Source organism: Eptatretus burgeri, chromosome 2 (assembly GCF_056783735.1).
Source record: "Eptatretus burgeri isolate ZD-2024b chromosome 2, Ebu_testis_v1, whole genome shotgun sequence".
NCBI lineage: Eukaryota > Metazoa > Chordata > Myxini > Myxiniformes > Myxinidae > Eptatretus > Eptatretus burgeri.
Window position 1 is genome coordinate 20,766,463 of NC_140962.1, and position 20,092 is coordinate 20,786,554.

The 20,092-nt window shown below is 43.9% G+C and overlaps 1 protein-coding gene, 1 long non-coding RNA gene and 1 pseudogene across 3 annotated transcripts in view; 2 read left to right on the forward strand and 1 right to left on the reverse strand.

Annotated features, from left to right (window-relative positions):
• LOC147031547 (uncharacterized) overlaps positions 1-8,274 on the forward strand; it is a 65,366-nt gene extending 57,092 nt beyond the window's left edge. Inside the window, exon 3 of the long non-coding RNA XR_015053408.1 lies at positions 7,713-8,274. This is a non-coding gene — a long non-coding RNA (uncharacterized LOC147031547). The remainder of the gene's footprint in view (positions 1-7,712) is intronic.
• Positions 1-19,833, reverse strand: part of LOC147031548 (cell adhesion molecule-related/down-regulated by oncogenes-like) — a 70,229-nt gene extending 50,396 nt beyond the window's left edge. Inside the window, exon 1 of the mRNA XM_085864888.1 lies at positions 19,677-19,833. The gene's annotated coding sequence lies outside the window, so the exon portion shown is untranslated. The remainder of the gene's footprint in view (positions 1-19,676) is intronic.
• LOC147031549 (protein BTG4-like) overlaps positions 19,798-20,092 on the forward strand; it is a 102,795-nt pseudogene continuing 102,500 nt past the window's right edge. The window contains exon 1 of the transcript XR_015053406.1: positions 19,798-19,950. The product of XR_015053406.1 is annotated as a protein BTG4-like (transcript). The remainder of the gene's footprint in view (positions 19,951-20,092) is intronic.

The following is a 20,092-nucleotide window of genomic DNA, read 5'->3' on the forward strand; positions in this document are numbered from 1 at the left end:
AACTTCACCTTTGTACCAAGTTTGACGAAATTCTGTCCAATATTTCTTGAGTTAGGGCGTAAACAGTAAAATTTCAGAGGTTGACCTTGACCTTTGACCCTCATCACATCTGGCCCAAAATCTAATCACTTAATTGCCCTGTCTTACTTTTCTTTTTTTTAACAAGTTTGATGAAATTCTACAATTTGCTTCTTGAGTTATCACGTAAACGAAAATCCGGACGGACGAACGGATGGACGGACGGACAACCCGGAAACATAATGCCTCCGGCACCCTTGGTGCGATTTTACATGTTACATAAAAATAAATAAAACGATTTTACACGTTAATTCCACGTTTTTAAAAAAAAATACATATTTCAGGAGAGAATCAATGCTGTGCTTATCGAGATGGTGCAAGTCTTGAACCCTGTGAAAACTCAGAACTGATTGGTTTTGAGGAAACAGAGCTGTCCATATCCATCTTAACCCTTAACAGCTCTGGTAGCAACTTTTTGGTCCGAATTCAAAGCGGTACGTCTGGCGCAAGCCTAACACAGCACATCACCCAAAGAACACCATCCCTACTGTGGAGCATGGTGGTGGAAGCATCATGCTATGGGGATGTTTCTCATCAGTAGGGATTGGGGCACTTGTCAGGATAGAAGGGACAATGGATGGAGTAAAATACAGAAAAATCCTAGAGGAAAACTTGCTGGCCTCTGCAAGAAAGCTGAAATTGGGAAGGACGGAAGGTCACCTTTCAGCATGACAATGACCCAAAGCACACAGCCAAAGCTACACTGGAGTGGCTAAGGAACAGAAAGATAAATGTCCTTGAGTGGCATAGTCAGAGCCCCGACATAGATCCAATTGAAAATTTGTGGCATGAATTGAAGATTGCTGTCCATCAATGCTCCCAATGCCACTCGACTGAGCTTGAACAGTTTTGGACAGATGAATGGACAAATGTTGCCCAATCAAGGTGTGCAAAGTTGGTAGACACCCATCCCAACACTCACAGCTGTAATTGCTGTCAAAGGTGCTCCACCAAGTATTAACTCAGGGGGGTGGAAACTGATCCAACCAAGATATTCTTGTTTTGTATTTTTAATTAATTTTCTGAAATTCGTTTTTCACTTGGAAGTTGTGGGTTATGATGTGTAAATAAAGATGGAAAAAGTCTGATTTAATGCAATTTAATTCCAGGTTATAAGGCAACAAAAGATGAAAATTTTGAAACGGGATGTTGACTTTCTATAGGCACTGCATATTAAATTTGATTTGAAAGCATCATGAAATAAGCTCAGGTGGCATCAAAATGTGAAAACTTTGGAGGCGGGATGGGGGTGGGGGGGGGGGTGAATACTTTTCCAGGCCACTGGAGAACATATCACTTGGCTCACCTGAGATCAGACCTTTCTCTATGTTACAAATTCTGGTAGGAACTAGTTAATTTGTCTCAGAAACATGTTATTCCTCGGTCCCTTTGCTCACCAAGGAAGGAACATTCCATGACGGACAATTTGTGATACGACAGAATACTTCGGTTATGTTTTGCTGAAATGGCTCACAGATTAATATCCCCCCTCCCTCTTTTCCTGTAACCTCTCTTTCCTATTTCATATGTTCCTTCCCTCACAGACAACTCCCTGGGTCAAGTGAGCTTCTCAACAACAAAGGTGTGGAAGTATTTCCACAACCTTGACATCTTAGCAACTGGTCCCAGTGGTCACAGTGTATTCATATTCATAACACTGCATCTAAATTGACTGTTCCTCTTTCACTACTCTTCTGCAGATCCGTATTGGAGGGTCACCTCCTATCACTATGCAAGATGACATGACATTCCTCTCCATAAGAAAGATGCCACAATACTCATTGACCTTCTGAAGCACAGGCCAACAAGCCTTCTTCCCATAATCAGCAAGGTAATAGAGTCAATCATCTCACCAGACCTCAAGTTCTTCCACTTCTCAAATTATTTAGCATCAGATAACCAGTTTGGGTTCTGCTCTGGCTACTCCAACTTAGATATACTCTTTCTGTGAACTCAGTAATGGATGGATATGCTGACCCTCAAGCAAGAGGACAGAGCATGCAGTCTCACTGAACATCTCCCAAGTATTCAACACGACCTGAAACCCAGGCCTGATCATTAAATCTTCTTCTAAGGGCACCCAAGGTCCCCTTCTTCACTTGGTGGATTTTCTTCTTGCTTGTTAGCAATGTTTCATCCATGGTGGTGTTCTCTCATCTTCCCTTTCCTTAGAGGCTCGTGTCCTTCAAGGCAGTGCCTTGGTACCTATCTTTCCTGGTTTACATTGGTCTCTTTAGGAAATCATATCACTTTACAGATGACTACTCTTTGCTTGTCTGCAATTGGTCTCTTACACCAATTGCAGACAAGCTGCAGCTGCATCCCGATGGGCCAATATGAAGAAAGTCAATCATCTGGAATATGTTATTCTATGCTTCTCAGACACCCACTCTGTCTCGAAATAATAATGCTTGTATGGCTAACCCTCTCACCTAACATGTACTCTCAAATGTAGAGTAGTTAGCTTACATTCATTTATAAGCAACGTCATGAAATCCATCATCCCAGCCAACTTAATCTTTCATTTTCTCAAACCGTCTTAACTCTGACCATTAGCTTGGATTCCATCCCAGCCATTACACTTTATATATGCTGATGCTTCTCTATCAAAATTGGATGGTGGTCCTGAATGTCAAACAGGAGGCCAGTACAGTGTCTCCAGACACATCCCAGACATTCTGCTCTGCTGGCCAAGCTTTCTGCATGTGCATTTCAGTCACCTTCTTCCCTGGCTTGCTGATTTATTCCACTCACAGTCAGTGCAGAACACTCAACTGAATCATCCGACTTCCTCTCACAGTGGAGGCTCGAGTACATTTAGGCAATGTCTTGGAGCCGCAATCCTGTTCCTAGTATGCATTAATGATCTTTTTGATGCTCTGAAAACTCTATTTTCCTTTTTTTGTAGAACTCTGCATTATACCATCCAACTTCCTATCCCACCAACAGGATGGCAGCAGTAACTTCCCTCTCTATGAACTGGAAAGGATTAGATTTTTGGCCTAACAGTTGGAACACGATTTCCAATTCAGACAAACCTCACATTCCCACCCTGTCTCGCTGGAATGTTGGTCAAATGAACCCACCTATCTATTTCCACAAAAAACCACTAAGAATATTAATCTCAAACTCCTCAGCCTCACCAATGGCTACAGACCATAGAGCAAAGTTGGCTCTTCAAAGCCATCTGCAGAATGGGTATCCTACGTTGCATGAAGCGTTTCTTGGTAAACCTGAACTTATTACAGGCTACAAGGCCCTTGTCTGTAGCTCAATAATGTACTGCTGTATCATACAGGATGGTGCCACCACTTTACACCTCTCTTATCAGTAGCAGAAGTAGAGGGTCTGCTGCTTTCCTTCTCACAGATAGGTTTGAGACCTCTATTTTCTACAGGCTCTGCTAATGCGTCTTTCTCCCTCTGCTCTTTCATTCCTCCTCAATCTCGCAATATATTATGCCTTCTTCCAGCAACTCTCTCCTTGTGAAACTCCCAAAAATCCAGGTTCACTGCTAACCTCCACTCCTATCTCATTATTTCATCCCACTTGTGGAACTTCCTTCTTCAGTCTGTTCAATCCCACAGCTCTCTTGGTTTTCAAGTTGGCAGTGCACCACCACCTCAGCTCATCCTCTATCCCTACCTATGATCTTTTTGTTCCTCATGAAGCCTAGCTCCCTTCTGCCTCACCCACCCCTACCACTCCTCATCATTTGTAAAAATAGCAGGTTGCTGTTTTTCTTTCCCTTTTCTTTCTCCTCCTGTTTGTTTTTCCCCATTGTCGTGTCCACATGTTGTTCAATTGCTCCACTTTCTGTACATTTCCTTCTTTCCTATGTTATCTTGCCACTTCCATAAGCCTAAAGCCCTAGACCTTCTCTATGAAAAAAAAAACACCTCCAGTTTACCCCGTGCCCCACCCCACCACTTCCCCTCCCAATCTGCAATGGACTAACACTCTGCAATGTCATTTACTGCACCTGCCACACATCCAAGCTGGCCCCAAGAGCAGGGAGGGACCATTGATTCCATTATGGAGCTAATTCATTCCTCAGCTGCTCTCAGCTCCTCACAGTATGCAAAGCCTGTATATGTAGTACCATGGAGTATGGGTGGCATCTTTGGGCTGGTCCCACCAGATCTCACCCAGTAGAATCCAAGGTCCTGGGGTTAATTAGAGTTCCTCAACCAGAGGCGGTGGTGTATGGCTTGCTCCTCAATCACCACAGACCGGTTGGTGGCCTATCAGTTTACTTTCGCTTCATTTCTGGCTTTGCCCCACTGCCCCTCTCCACCATTTGCATCTCATTTGCCCCAGCAGATCGCAATCACTCATCCAGTAACCCAAAACTTGTTGCCTTCCCAAAATGCAAACAAACTGCTCACCTCCTCCCTTTTGTTCCACTCTTCTCTCCACTGTGTATTTACCTCCAAGTTTGTCAAAACATATTCTTCTCCTTATTCTTAAAACTAGTATGGGCCCGTAGGGGCGGGCCCGTAGGTGCATGCCCGTAGGTGAGTGCCAGTATGTGCAGCCCTCTCTCACCCCTCTCTCTCGCCCCCCCACTCTCATCCCCCCTCTCTCTTGCCCCCACTCTCATGCCTCCTCTCTTGCCCCCCCTCTATCCCCTCTCATCTCACCCTTCCTCTCTCGCCCCCACTCTCATCCCCCCCCCTCTCCCAGATATTGGTCGACAGATAAATGGCCGTAACTTGGGAACTGCTCGTCCGATTAATATCAAACCTCGAAAAGGCACATCCGCAGGTCCCCAGCAATATTCCTGGCAAGTTTCAATCAGACCGTCAATCGTGCAAAAAATAAAAATAATAGATATAAATAAACATTGATTGTGATGTCATTCGTGATGTCATAGCACCGTGTCTTGTCATTGGTCGACAGATAAATGGCCGTAACTTGGGAACCGCTCGTCCAATTGATATCAAACCTCGAAAAGGCACATCCGCGGGGCCCCGGCAATATTCCTGGCAAGTTTCAATCAGATCAGACCGGCGGTCGTCGAGAAACGGCGGTCGCAGACAGACAGACAGACAAACACACAGAGATTGCTGGAATTATAGATAGATGGTGAACCATCATAATCTCATGTTATCCCTTATTCCTGATATTTTCTATTCTCACCGATTCTCCTCTTCTGTCCACCCTCATACTGAAAACCTTAATGAAGTGTCAATCCGCTACAGAGAAGGGCAACGTATTTCTTTCTGTATTCTTCTTTTGGCTTCTCCCATTTTTACTTGGGGTCACCAAAATACTGGTTGATCAACCTTATCCAACTTCTCCTGTCAATCACCCATTCTTCTTCCAATCCCACAACTTTTAAATCTCTCGTCACTGCATCCTTCCATCTGGTTTTCAGCCTTCTTCTTCTCCTCCTTCTTCCTGGCAGTCCCATCTCCATCACTCACCTCACCACATACGCTCGCTATCATCAGATCACCAAACAAATTTTATCTCTTCTCGGCTACTTTCTTTGATGCGTCCACAATCTTCACTGACACCCTGATGTACCGGTTCCTAATCTTGTCCTTTCTTGTCACTCCACACACCCACCTCAGCATCCGCATCTCATTTGTATCCAGTTTCTGTCCCTCTTTCTTTGATGTAGCCAAAGTTTCCACATTATATAACAAGGCCGGTCTCACAACTGTCTTGTAAGTTCTTCCTTTCAGTTTCAGCGGTACTTTTCCATCACCTAACACTCCACTGCACTTCCTCCACCTCTTCCAACCAGAACAAATCCGTTACTTAATTTCCATTCCCATATTTCCAACTTCTGCCACCAGTGACCCCCAAGTACTTCAAGCTACTCACTTTCTCCAGATCTTCACCCATAATGTTTATCCCATCACCTCGATCCTCTTCACTAATGGCCGAAACTGACAATCTATGTGTTGAGTCTTTGTTTTACTGATCTTCACATCCCATATCTTCCAGCACCTTTCTCCATTTCTTCAAACGACTCATTCATATTCTCAGCAACGCCACCCTTGGACAACTCAATGTCATCTGCAAACACCATTGACCATGGCACTTCCTGTCTCACTTGCTCAGTTAGAACATCCATGACAATCAGGAAGAGGAAGGGGCTCAGTGCCGATCATTGGTGCAATCCAACTTTAACTTCAAAACTTTCTCTTTCTCTTTCTTTCTTATAGTTGTGCACACTTCTCAGGGACTCCACAAATTCTTGCACATCTTCAAACTTCCTCCCGAAGCATCCGGTCATAAGCTTTCTCAACATCAATTGAATGAATACAAACTTTATGTTACTTTGACCTTCCTGGTATTTCTCCATAACTCATCTCAAAACAAAAAGTATTGGTCCCACCTCACTTTAATTTCATCTTCCTTCACGAGTCCTTAATTGAATTAATTAACTTAATTTCACTCGAGTCCTTAATAGGGGTATGAAGATCAGCAGAGTCATTAATTGTACGGACATTTATTTGCATATTGTGCCAATCAAAGTAGGAGTATCTGCAAATGTCAAAAACATCAAACACCAAGTTAAAAGGACACAAAGTTTGAATTAAAATGTTCAAAAGCCTCAAATCTACAGGGTGACCTGAAAGTCACTTTACCGTCCCCAGAAAACCATTTGTTCTTAAACTCTTAAAACACTAAACAGGTTTTATTGTGCAGTACTTACGATAATTAAATCGGTCGTTATATCTGCATGTGATCCATCATTCAGACTATGGAAGGTAAAGGGGTGGGGGGGGGCAGAGGGGAAGGGAGGGAGAAAGTTATGAGAAATTTAGCAAGGGTGAAGCAACTTTCAGGATATCTTGTATAAAGTTGTCCTTTCTTCCCCATATGTTTCCTTCTACCAATCCAGTCTTTCCTCCTCTCCCCACATCACCACTTCCAATACCGCAAAGGTTAAAGAGTACCGCTTTGTATCAAAGAGTGCATGCATGGAGGGGACTTGGCACAGGTCCTTCTATGGTTGTATGCAGCATAATACTGTGGGATCGTGTCACTGGCTGAGGGCACAGCTCTTCTGTGGATACAATTCCCTCTGCTGGCGAGGGCAGGAATTTGGAATTTGTTCATGGGGCCGGCGATAGCTCGCCTACTCTTCGCAAACGACACAATGAGATTTTTAACATCCACCAATGAACGTTGGCAGATGGGACACCAGTTTAAAGTCCATCCGACGGATGGCACATACATCGATGAATCACCGGGATGAGAGTTTATAGCTGCGGCGGGATTCAAACCCAGGAGAGGCAGCTCAGAGGTGAGTGTGCCCACCTCTCGGCCATCTTGTCTTGGCAAAGGTGAGATTGGTTGAATGGCCTTTTCCTGTACTTCATTAACTGTGTATCTAGTGTGAGATAGCATTCTCATCTGTTGTTGTTTTTTTTTTAAACCAGCCAGCTTGGCTGAGGGTCTTATGAGCTCCTATGTCTTTTAATGTGTTTTGAAAGAGATTGGAGCTCATAAAACCTAAAGTTATGCATCTATCTTAAAACATTACCCATATGCACAGTGATGATGCTTTTTGGCTTCCTTTTATTGGATGTGCTTTGTGATAGTCATTTTGGGTTTCTCAAGTGAAGCTAGCAGAGAGCTAAACACATTTCACTTCCCCCCCCCCCCCATAGAATTCACTGAACAAAGGTTGAGTAGCTGCGAAAGCTACAGCATGCCAGCAAGCCTGCACCCCAGAAAGAGGGGAGCATTTGCCTTTATAGTTGTGATCCTCCTACTAAGCCGTGGAACCACAATACAGCTCCATTCTTCCAAACTACCGCAGCTGGAGCAAACATCGTGAGCCAGAAGAAGGTGGATCAACTCATCTTGAATTTTCTTATGTATGAATCTCAACCATTGCACATTGTTGATCTCGACACTGGTTCCTGGGAACTTGCACTTGGGATACAGCCTCAGAAGCTGTAGCTGATGTCGAGGAAGACCCTCGTAAAGATGATGAAAGAAGATTTTATCACCATGAAGAAAAATCTTCTGAATGTTATTGCTTAGTTTTGTTTCATTCGTAAATACATGGTCGTGGTGTTTTTTTGGCATTATTAGTCACTGAATAGATCTCGACTCTCTAGCAGTCCAGTCAACAGCACTGGCCTGTCGGCGACTCTTGGGGAGCCACACGTACGATGTACTTGTTTCAATGCTGGAAGACAACCACGTGCAACTCCTTAAATACAGAACAAGGTGAAAATGACAAGGAACAGCTGAAAGTTTATGAAAGCTTTTCATTTACTAGCTGATATAAAGACGATAGAGGAAAATATTAAGCTGATGAGGAACAACCGTTTCAGGATAGAACAGACGTCCTCGGTGGGCAAGATGGAGAAATTCAACATAAACATTTTACAAAATGCCAGCATTGTGGTTATCACCCTCTCAATGTTGTTGCGACCAGGGATAAAGAAGAAGCTTTACATGCATTTGATGCATTCAAGAGGGTCTCAAGATGTCACCTGTTGTGGAACAAGCAGAGGCTCAGCATTTCAGAAGAACACAGGTATCATACTCAATCAACACCACCCTTGGACATATTTTCCAAATACCAAATGGACCTTGTTGGAACTATGTCTGCCAGCCCATGGAACAAATTAACAAGTTTAAGATGGGGGATAGGAGGAAGGACCGTATTCTGTATATGATGGGCTTAAGCTGCCATGGTTGGAAGCCAGTGGAGACAGCATTCATTCAGGAATATGTCATGGTCAGATTAACCTCCATTGTATTTACATGTGCAAAATCAAATTATCGATTTGTGTGTGGCAAATGTAAGCTTTGGCCTCATCAGCTGAACACCGTCTTCAGCAAGTAAATAATTATTCATTGTGGTGACAGCCGTTGTTGAAAACTCGATGGGCAGAGCTTTGGAGATGTAGCTGACAATGCAACTGAGACTTCTAATGAAGATGAGGAAAGTTTTTTTTTTCTGGACTATTTCTGAAAATTCAGGAAGTGTGAGGATTAGGTGAGTAATGAAGTTGGCAGGTTGCTTTTTGGGTTTTTTTTGAATTGGTGAGACATCACTTGAGAAGAAACGATGACGGTGCTCAGGAAACGCAACAACACACGTTTGCCTCCCAGTGCAGCTTAACATCTATTCAGTATTTGCCAAGAAATCATCCGTCATATTCCTATTTTCAAATCTAAAACTATAAAAGACTAAAATATATGAGATACTGTGCGACTCCAAACCATGAGTGGTGAAAGCACCGGCACCGTGACCCATACAGCCCTTGCTGCACGACAGCGGGAGCGATGAGCGCCGCCTACCATACGGAACATAATCTCCCACTTTACCAAGCACCATCTGAAGTAATCAACCGTCTGAGGTCGGGCGCAATGATGAGAATGTCGTTCTCCGACATGAGACAAACGTCGTGACGTCACCGCCATAACGCGCAAACTGTCTGCGGCTCCCGGAAGAGCAATCTCGCAGCGCTAATTACCAAGATGGAATTCAGATGCTGTTACAAATGCATGGAAAAATGCAGTTACCGACCGGTTTCGCAACATAGCAAGCTTCCATACACTTGTGACAGCATCTGAAATGCCATCTTGGTAATTAGCACTGTGAGATGGCTCTTCCTTGCACGAATGGTACCGCCACCTGGTGATGGCGGCAGGGGGATTACAATTTCCTTTTGGCTACAAAGTGTTACTTATTCACGTTTCACTTCCCACGCAATGCCGAGTCAATCTGCTTGTGTTCCTACAATACATCACATCAACAAGTTTCCATCAGTAGACCATATACCATTATTCGACATTACTACAGGTAGCCTCGTACAATTGACTATTGTGAGAACAAAATACTGTTATTACAATGTGGAATCCGGATGTTGTTATTTTTATTTTTATTTTGCTATGGCGCTCATTGAAGAAAGACATAGATGCACTATGCATGACTTCAGACAATGACAGCCACTGAGTTTGGGGGAAGTGACGTCACTTCCCAGAGCACTCAGGGTACCAGCTACGCCATCTTTTCTTGTGATGTCGCTTTTGTCTCCACACACAGCAGGTTTCAACTAAAGAGGAATTTTCTTTTCTCCTCTGAATACCGACCAATAGGGGTTGTCCGGGCTCTACGAGGTCCGTCTAAAAAGTAAAGTGACTGAGCCTGCTATGTGCTTCACTTGCACAACTTGAATGAACGGGTTGCGTCACAGTCTTTCGCAACATTCCAGCAATATATATGATTGATGATGGTTGACTGTGCTCATTGTGTGATTTTTTTTTACAGGTCGTGCTTTACACGTTGTCTGTAGACCGGGAGCCCGCGGGGCATAGCTCAACTGAAGAGGGGAACAATTTCCGTCCTCATGGTAAGATGTCAGATGATATTCTCACCTCAGAACTCTGCGTCTGCCAGGACACTGCTGCTGGGTTGACATTCTGTGGTCAATATCCGTATCGCATAATCGGCGCTAGCTCAACCTGGCAGCGGAACGGCCCCAAGTAGGTTTCTGATATTATTCGTATAGCTTGTAACACGGTATAAACAATGACAGACGACTTCGCCGCTGGAATGCCAGTGACAGATGCTAATTAGATGCCGCAAAAATCACGCTCGCTCAACCGAACAGCGGAACGGCGAAAACCAATGCAGAATGCTAGTAAGGGGTCCCCTGTGTACAAAAGGAGCATTGACAGACAACTTAGTCGCTGGGCCCCCCAGGACAGACGCTCCCTAGTTCGGGATCCTTTGGTTGCGCTAGCTCAACCGAACAGCTAAAACCAATGCAGAATGGTAGTACCAGGTCCCCTGAGTACAAAAGGAGCATTGACAGACAACTTGGTCACTGGGCCCCCAGGACAGACGCTCCCTAGTGGGGCGTTCCATGTAAAGTGTACACATTTTTCAGCGAAATTTTGACACATCATCTTAGATTTCACTCTTTTTTGTGCAAGTGTTTGTATCCACGGTAAAACATTGTCAATTTTCAGATCTGGGGCCAATCGGGGCCCATTTTAGCCCCCCCCAATTTGGGTGCCCCCGGTTGACCCACATTCTTCCAGTGGCCATATCACAGGTTGTGGTCCGATTTGGATGATCTTGGTATCAAAATGCTCGTAAAAGCGAGATCTTTCAAATCGCGTAAAGTAAAATTACTCCGAAACAGTAATTCAAAAAGTTATAGTTTGGGGCGCCCTTTAACCTTGGGCCCCTGCCCCCCAGCCAAACCGATGATCCCGATATTTTCATGTGAAAATACCCATTCATATACTCCAACACCTCAGCATACATTTAAATGGGATCTCAATGGGTTCAAGTGTGATGATGGTTTTATTGTTCGGGGTCCACATATCACTAATTCTTGATTCGACATTGGGCGACGTTTGCCGTCATCGTTTCAATGACGTCACCTGCTAGCAGGTGACTTTATGTCTGAAATTGACAATCATCATCTCTGGACTATTTCATATATATATATATATATATATATATATATATATATATATATATATATATATATATATATATATATATGTTTTGCATCATTTGCAAAAAATTATTCTGCCTAATGTGTCTATTGATTTTTAAGTGTACATTTTTTGTATAACAATCATCGAATTAAGTTATAAATGGGATAATCTCAGTTTTTGCATATTTTGCAGTAAGCATGGCGACTGGAGATCGAAAGGAGTTCCGAAAATACTGTTGCGATCCGTTCAGTTGCCATAAAACGAAACAACGAAAAGATCTTCGCAATGTGTCAAATGATATGTTGATGAAATTTTCTTCAAAGGTGAAAAAAGATGACAGACTTTTTACTTCGTGCAGAAAAAAAATTTCTTAGTTGTCACCAGAGTGTATTGAAGAATCATCTTCGACCAGTTCGAAATTATCATTAGAAGGTACTCTCGAAGGCATTGCAGAATCTATTTCGACAGACGAGGACGAGGAGGTTTTTGAGCGAGAAGCAGAAGTTGACCTATTAAACCAGTCGTTATCGATGATAGGCGAAAGCCCATTCGACAAACAAAAGGCGAAAAGGAACCCAGGGTACGTTTCTGAAAAGCGGAGTAAAGTGGAAGATTCTGTGCGAAAGAAATTAGAACTAGTTGCTGGACCAAGCACTGCGGAGAAAACACAAAATACAGCGTCAAAATGTGATGAAACCTGCATGCCAGAGGTGATCAAAAGCATGAGAGAAAAATACGTTGTTTCAAGCCGTTCAGAGCAAATACGTATACTGACAATATTTGCTAGGAATATGAGCACCAGAGGGATGATGATTGAATTCAGTTGCTCCTAAAGAATGGCTGTGCAAGCCAAAAATTTAGAGAAAGAAATGGTATGCCATCATCTCCAAATCCCAAACAGGGTAAAATATTTCCTGACGAAGTGAAATCCACCGTAACCGAATTTTACCGAAGTGATGAACTCAGCCGAATAATGCCGGGAAAAAAGGACTGTGTGGTGGTCAGGAATGTACATGGAAAAGACAAAATTCAAAAGCGCCTGGTACTAAACAATCTCAAGGGACTGTTTCAGAAATTCAAAGAAAAGAACCCTGGCTTGAAAGTTGGATTCGCGAAGTTCTCCATGCTCCGTCCCTCAGATTGTGTCCTGGCCGGTTCAGGCGGTACACACAGTGTATGTGTATGTACGATGAATCAAAATGTGAAACTCATGATGTTTGGTTCCAAAATGCCACAGATAGCCGAACTTCCTAACTATCATCATGTGATAGCACGCATAGTTTGTAACCCAGCACAACCGGCATGGTATTTCAGAACTTGTGAAAGTTGCCCATCAAATGAAGACTTCAAAACCGAGCTACTGAGTGCTTATAAACTGGAGGATATTGATGAAATTCAGTTTAAACGGTGGACATCCACCGACAGATCTGAACTGAGCTCCATGGGTCCTGCCTTTGGAAGAATTCATTAATCAATTCTGTGAACGCGCGGTGAAATTAGTGAGACACGACTTCATTGCCAAGGCCCAATCTCAGTTTCTGAAAAATAAGAAAGACGAAATCGGTGAAGGAGAATTTGTCATTATTGGAGACTTCTCAGAGAACTATTCGTTTGTCGTACAGGATGTGGCCCAAGGATTCCATTGGAACTGCTCTCAAGCCACAATTCACCCCTCGGTTTACTGTTTCAAATCGGACGATGGCAAATTAAACCACGATTCGTTCACGATTATATCAGAATGCAATACTCACGACGTTGTCTCAGTCCACCTCTTCCAAAGAATGCTCATTGAGAACACTTGAAATCTAGCTTTGGAAATGTATATAAACTTTACTATTTCTCAGACGGTTGCGCTGGCCAATGTAAGAATTGCAAAGGCTTCATAAACATATGTCGTCACAAATCAGAGTATGGTATTGACGCAGAATAGAATTTTTTGCCACAAGTCATGGCAAGGGCCCTTCAGATGGCGTGGGAGGTACAGTCAAACGAGAAGCAACACACGAGAGCCTGCGTCGACCTTACGACAGTCAAATTATTTCTCCAAAAGATCTTTTCGCCTTTGCTGAAAATGGTTTGAATGAAATGAAGTTAGGTTACGGGATCCAAGAGGCGTATGACAAGAAAGAACGAAATCTGGAAGAAAGGTTAAAATCGGCCAAAACCATAGCTGGAACCCAAAAACTACATGCTTTCATCCCTATTTCTAAAACTGCTCTTCAAGTACGCTAATTCAGCCTTAGTGAGGAACACCGTATCGAGTCAACTATTTCAAAATCTACACCAACTTTTCACGGGAAACTCTCAGGTTATGTCACAGTGCACTATGATGGAAAATGGTGGCTTCCCTGCATCATGGAAGCCTTTCAGGACACTCATGAAGTGAAAGTGAATTTTCTTCATCCAAACGGGCCTGCAAATAGTTTCTTTTTTTTCCTGACATTGAAGATCACTACATTTTAGACATTTCTGATATACTTCTTTCTGTAGAACCAAAAACTGCTACAGATAGAACCTACACAATCAGTAAAAAAGAAACACAGCTGTCAAATAAAACATTGGTTGGCAAAAAATCTTGACTATAATATGCGAGGAAAAACTCTTACTCGTACTAGTATCGCTTCCAGGTCCTGCATGTGCATGTGGAAAATTTATGTACAATATACTGATATAGTGTATTATAAATCTTGTGTTCAAATACTGTGCTATGTATTGTGGCGTATTGTGTGTCCAGCACCTGAGTCCCCGAATAATAAAACCATCATCACACTTGAACCCATTGAGATCCCATTTTCATTTATGCTGAGGTGTTGGAGTATATGAAGGGTATTCTCACACGAAATAATCGGGACCATCGGTTTGGCTGGGGAGCAGGGGCCCAAGAACAAAGGACGCCCCAAACTATAACTTTTTGAATTACTCTTTCGGAGTGATTTTACTTGGCGAGATTCGAAAGATCTCGCTTTTTCGAGCATTTTGATACCAAGATCATCCAAATCGGACCACTACAACCTGCGATATGGCCACTGGAAGATTGTGGGTCAACCGAGGGTGCCCAAATTTGGGGGGGGGGCCCTAACATGGGCCCCGATTGGCCCCAGGTTTTAAAATTGACACATAATGTTTTACCGTGGAGAAAAACACATGCACAAAAGAGTGAAATCTAAGACGATGTGTCAAAAATTTTGCTGAAAAATGTGTACACTTGACATGGAACGCCCCACTAGGGAGCGTCTGTCCTGGGGGCCCAGCAACCAAGTTGTCTGTCAGTGCTCCTTTTGTACTCAGGGGACCTGGTACTACCATTCTGCGCTGGTTTTAGCCATTACGCTGTTCGGTTGAGCAAGCGCAACCAAAGGGTCCCAAATTAGGGAGCGTCTGTCCTGGGGGGCCCAGCGACCAAGTTGTCTGTCAGTGCCCCTTTTGTACTCAGGGGACCTGATACTACCATTCTGCGTTGGTTTTAGCCATTACGCTGTTCGGTTGAGCAAGCGCAACCAAAGGGTCCCAAATTAGGGAGCGTCTGTCCTGGGGGGCCCAGCGACCAAGTTGTCTGGCAGTGCTCCTTTTGTACTCAGGGGACCCCTTACTAGCATTCTGCGTTGGTTTTAGCTGTTCCACTATTCGGTTGAGCTTGCGTGATTTTCGCGGCATCTAATTAGCATCTGTCACCGGTATTCCAGCGACGAAATCGTCTGTCATCGTTCATACCGTGTTACAAGCTATACGAATAATATCAGAAACCTACTTGGGGCTGTTACGCTGCTAGGTTGAGCTAGGGCCGATTATGCGATACGGATATTGACCACAGAATGTCAACCCAGCAGCAGTGTCTCGGCAGATGCAGAGTTCTGAGGTGAGAATATCATCTGGCATCTTACCATGAGGACGGCAATTGTTCCCCTCTTCGGTTGAGCTAAGCCCCGTGGGCTCCCGGTATATCTACTCTGAGTCATCGCACAATGAGTCGTGAGCAGAGAGCCAATCTGAAGTTTCTTGCCAAGCTTGGTAAAACACCTTCCGAATCCTTCGCAATGCTGCAACAAATCTACGGGGAAGAAACGATGTCACGTACACGTGCATTTGAATGGCACAAGAGGTTCAAAGAGGGATGGGAGGGGGTTAAAGACAATCAACAGTCTTGAAGACCTTCAATGAGCAGAACGGTGGACAACATCGAGCGTGTGAAGCAAATGGTGTGCACAGATCATCGACTGAGGGTGTGGATGATTGCTGAGGAACTTTCCATCAACAAGGACACTGTCTGGAGCAGAATCACTGAAAATCTCGAAATGTGCAAGGTGTGCGCAAAGACGGTCCCCAAGCTGTTGTCCGAGGACCAGAAACAGCAAAGAGTCATTGTCTGTCAAGACATTATCGAGCGCCTTGAGTACGATCCAGACCTGCTCGGGAGAGTCATTACTGGCGATGAATCGTGGATATTGGAATACGATCCCGAGATCAAACGGCAGAGTCGTCAGTGGAAAAGTCCAGCATCACCATGTAAAGCGAGGATGTCGAAGTCAAAGGTCAAGGTGATGCTCATCGTGTTTTTTGACATCAAGGGCATCATCCACTTCGAGTTTCTACCACAGGGTCAAACAATGAATCAATACGTGTACAAGGGGATCTTCCGGCACCACATGAAAGTAGTCCGGGACAAGAGGAGGGATCTGTGGGAGAACAATGCCTGGGTGCTCCACCATGACAATGCCCCTGCTCACAGTGCCCTGAGCATCCAACAGTTTCTGGTGGAGAGGAACGTGCCAACTCTGAAGCAACCCCCCGTAATCGCCAGACTTGGGCCCGTGTGATTATTTTTCCTATTCCCCAAGCTCAAGGGGGTGGTCAAGGGGACCCGATTTCCTGATGTGGAGGCCATCAAAAGGGCCGTGAAGACGGAGCTCCGAAGGATTCCAGAAGAAGCCTTCCGGGGGTGCATCGAAGCATGGAAGAAGAGGATGGACAAGTGTGTGAGACTGTAGGGAAACCATTTTGAAGGGGGCAAGCTGTGATTTCAATATATTTTTTGGAATAAAATTTCTGTGAAGTCAGTCCCATTACTTTTTAGACGGACCTCGTATTATTATTAAATGCTGAGCATCAAGTCAAGAAGCACCATACCTTTTTTATATCTTTGGTATGACTCAGCAGGGGATGGATTCGAAGGCTGACCTCCGAGACTCAAGAGAAGATGAACGATTATGCCAGCACTTATATAAATATACATTTTTAGCCCACCTGGACCTTAGTTAGGTGAGCTTATGCGGTCATGCGAGTGAGTGAATCAGTCAGTCCGTAAACACTTCAGTCATTATCGCTTGAAGCAAACACAATTTCGATGAAACTTGGCTACAAGCTTCATATCTGATGCCTAACGAAGGTGTACTGACCGCATGAAAATCTGCGCTCATTAAGGAGGTCTATGGGGGGGGGAGGTTTTTGACCCCCCCCTCAAAATAGGTATTTTCTCTCTTCTTCAAAACCACACACACACGATTTTGATGAAGCGACCACAACCTTAATCACCCATAAGGTACCAAAGTTTCTCGACTGCATCAAAATCTGCAGTCAATAAAACGGTCTACGGGGGGGTTTTGATCCCCCAAAATAGTATTTGCCCTCTTCTCCGAAACCACACACACAATTTTGATGAAACGACCACAACCTTAATCACCCATAAGGTACCAAAGTTTCTCGACTGCATCAAAATCTGCACTCTTTGCACCAAGGTCTATGGGGGGGGGAGGTTTTTGACCCCCCCCCCCCAGTAGGTATTTGCTGTCTTCTCCAAAACAACACACACGATTTTGATGAAACTTGACCAAACCTTTATCACCCGTCATGTACCAAAGATTGTTCACGGCATTAAAAAAGAAGAGCCAGGGTCGACTCTCGGGGGTTCTGAGCCCCCGAAAATACACAATTTCAATGAAACTTGACCACAACCTTTATCAACCATGATGTACTAAAGTTTGTTCTCAGAATTAAAAAAATAATAATAATCATAATCAGGGTCTCGGGGAGTCTGCAGGGGGTTTGACTACCAAAAATAGGTATTTGCTATCTTCTCAGAAACTATGCATACGGTTTCAATGAAACTTGACCACAACCTTCATCACCCGTGATGTACTAAAGTTTGGTCATGGCATTGAAAATAAATAAATTTTAATCCCCCCCCCCCAAAAAAATCAGGTTTTAAGGGGATCTGCAGGGGATTTGAGTGACTTTCTCCTGATCCAGGTGAGCTTCAGGATGTGCGGTCCTATTTTTATAATTAAGCTTTATCAAAAAGAAGCTTCATAATTAAGCTACATTTTCAGAGCAACTTAAGGAATAGCTCGATACTTTAGGTTTTCAAAATGGCTTGCAAGTGAAGCCATTTGTTTGGGGAATTTAATGGTACTAAAGTGGCTTTCTCAACTTGCTTTTCACTGATGAAAGACTTGAATTGGTCTGTTATAGATCAAGGGAAGACTACAGAAAAAATAATTTTAAAGCAATATATGTATTTCTATATTGTAATCAGTAAAAAATAGTGTGGTAGATAAAAACATTAGAAAGGAAATAACTTGCACTAAAAACTTTAACATTTTCACGCTCACGCCGGGGGTATCGCTATAGCTCTCTGTTCTTCGAACAGGCGACCTAAAACCAGTGTGCAGCATTTGATATACAGTGCAAGTTCTGGAATAAATATCTCGTCAAATAGACCTCAAGTTCCAATCAACCAAATTGGAATCAACCCATTCCAAATCTCCACATATTTTGCGGATCACCAGGTACGGCTATCACAGTGACGAAGCTGCTTAATGCAGAGGTTGGGTTTGCTGTTCCGTGACACAAGCAGGGTGAACCATGACCTTGCATGAACGGTTGAGTCCGTGGAGCACTAGTTGGGAAGCACCGTCTTAGATCACTGTAAATAATATGATAACATTGAGCAAAGTAGAAATAGCCACATACCATATTAGCTAAAAAGGGTTCTAGACTGAGGTTGAAAGGAGGGCAAGGGGGAGTACAGGGGGTGGAGGACAAGAGCTCCTACGCAACTGACCATAATTAATGAAAATCAGAGATGGCACAATTAATTAATTAACCGTTGATGTACAAAGGGTTATCCCCCAGGCATTTAGAGAGAGGGTTGGATACATATTATATCATTATCGGCGACATGGTTCAATTTTAAACTGAACGGCCATCATACTTGGCAGATAACATCGAAAATTGAATAAAACAAGGACAAACCGTGTCCAAGAGCCGCGTCCTAAAGGCAATAACAACAACTTCCGATATTTCGTCACGTGCCTTGATGGAGCCAATAGCGAGACCCGTCATGGAGGCTCCTCGTTCATGACGAGAAAATCGTGTATTTACGAAATTGCAACACATTAAATGTAATAATCTTTAAATAGTAACGTGAACTTTTCGAAACTTTAAAGCAAATGTCCGAATATATATTTAAAAGTTCATGATAGACGCTCTCAAAAGGCACCCTCAATGCGAGGATGTGTACAGGTGTTTAGTATTTAAGGAGATGCGGATCCTGTATATAAAAGAGCCGAGTCCTAAAGGTTTTGTCTTCGCCAGAAGAACAACGCGGAGCTCTCTTCGAGCCAGTGGCTAAAAATTCTTGTTCTCGTTGGTCAAACGTTTTATATTCACACCAAATGGTGGTGGTATGGACAAGTCAAGGGATGCTCATTACATATTATATATTCTCAAACATTGTCAAGGCAATTAATTAATTAAATGACCTCTTCGTTTGAACAATACAATACTGTAGTTAAACCGAGGTACGTACACCACCGTTGTGCAAAAAACAAACACACAAGACGGGTCATTCCTCTCTTTATGATTCAATACTAAGGTGATGTACACAATGGACGCTGGACAGGATGAGAAAACACATAGACTTATAAACCAACCACCACTAATAAGGAGCAAACCCGACTCCATAAACCAATCAGAGCAACCCCAAGACCGTCACCACCGAGCCCTCCGCGGGTCCGTCGGCACCTCCGCATCCATCAACAAAAACAACCCGCTATTCACAACGAACCACAAAATCAGTGCCACAGAGAGAGAGAGCAAACACGTGTCCATCCGTACAAACAATTCATCAAACGCCGCTCGAAATTCATTTAAACTCTTACGGCGATTCCGAGGTAACGAATCTCAACGGCGAAAGGCAATGGACGTTTCACCCCCGATCTCGTGGGCTTCGGACGAGCACAGCGAGCGCCGAGTCCGACGGTCGGGCCTCAAGCCCGCCGCTCCGCCATGACGCGAACAACAGCCTGGCAACCGGACTGTGCCATTGAACAGGCGGTGTGAGCGGGAGGGGGGGTCACCAGGCTGTGAAAAACGATACTGTGCACCTTTTCAGGGCTCTTCACTCTCCCACGCGAATTGACGCGCAACACATCGGTACGTATTATATGGATGGGATACACCGGGAATGGAACTTCGACTGTGGACGAACTGTGTGAAAACGGGTGTTGTAGTATCGGGTGTCAGAGTGTCCCGCTCGAACAGCGAAGGCGCAAAACCTGACGACGCAGAGATGGCC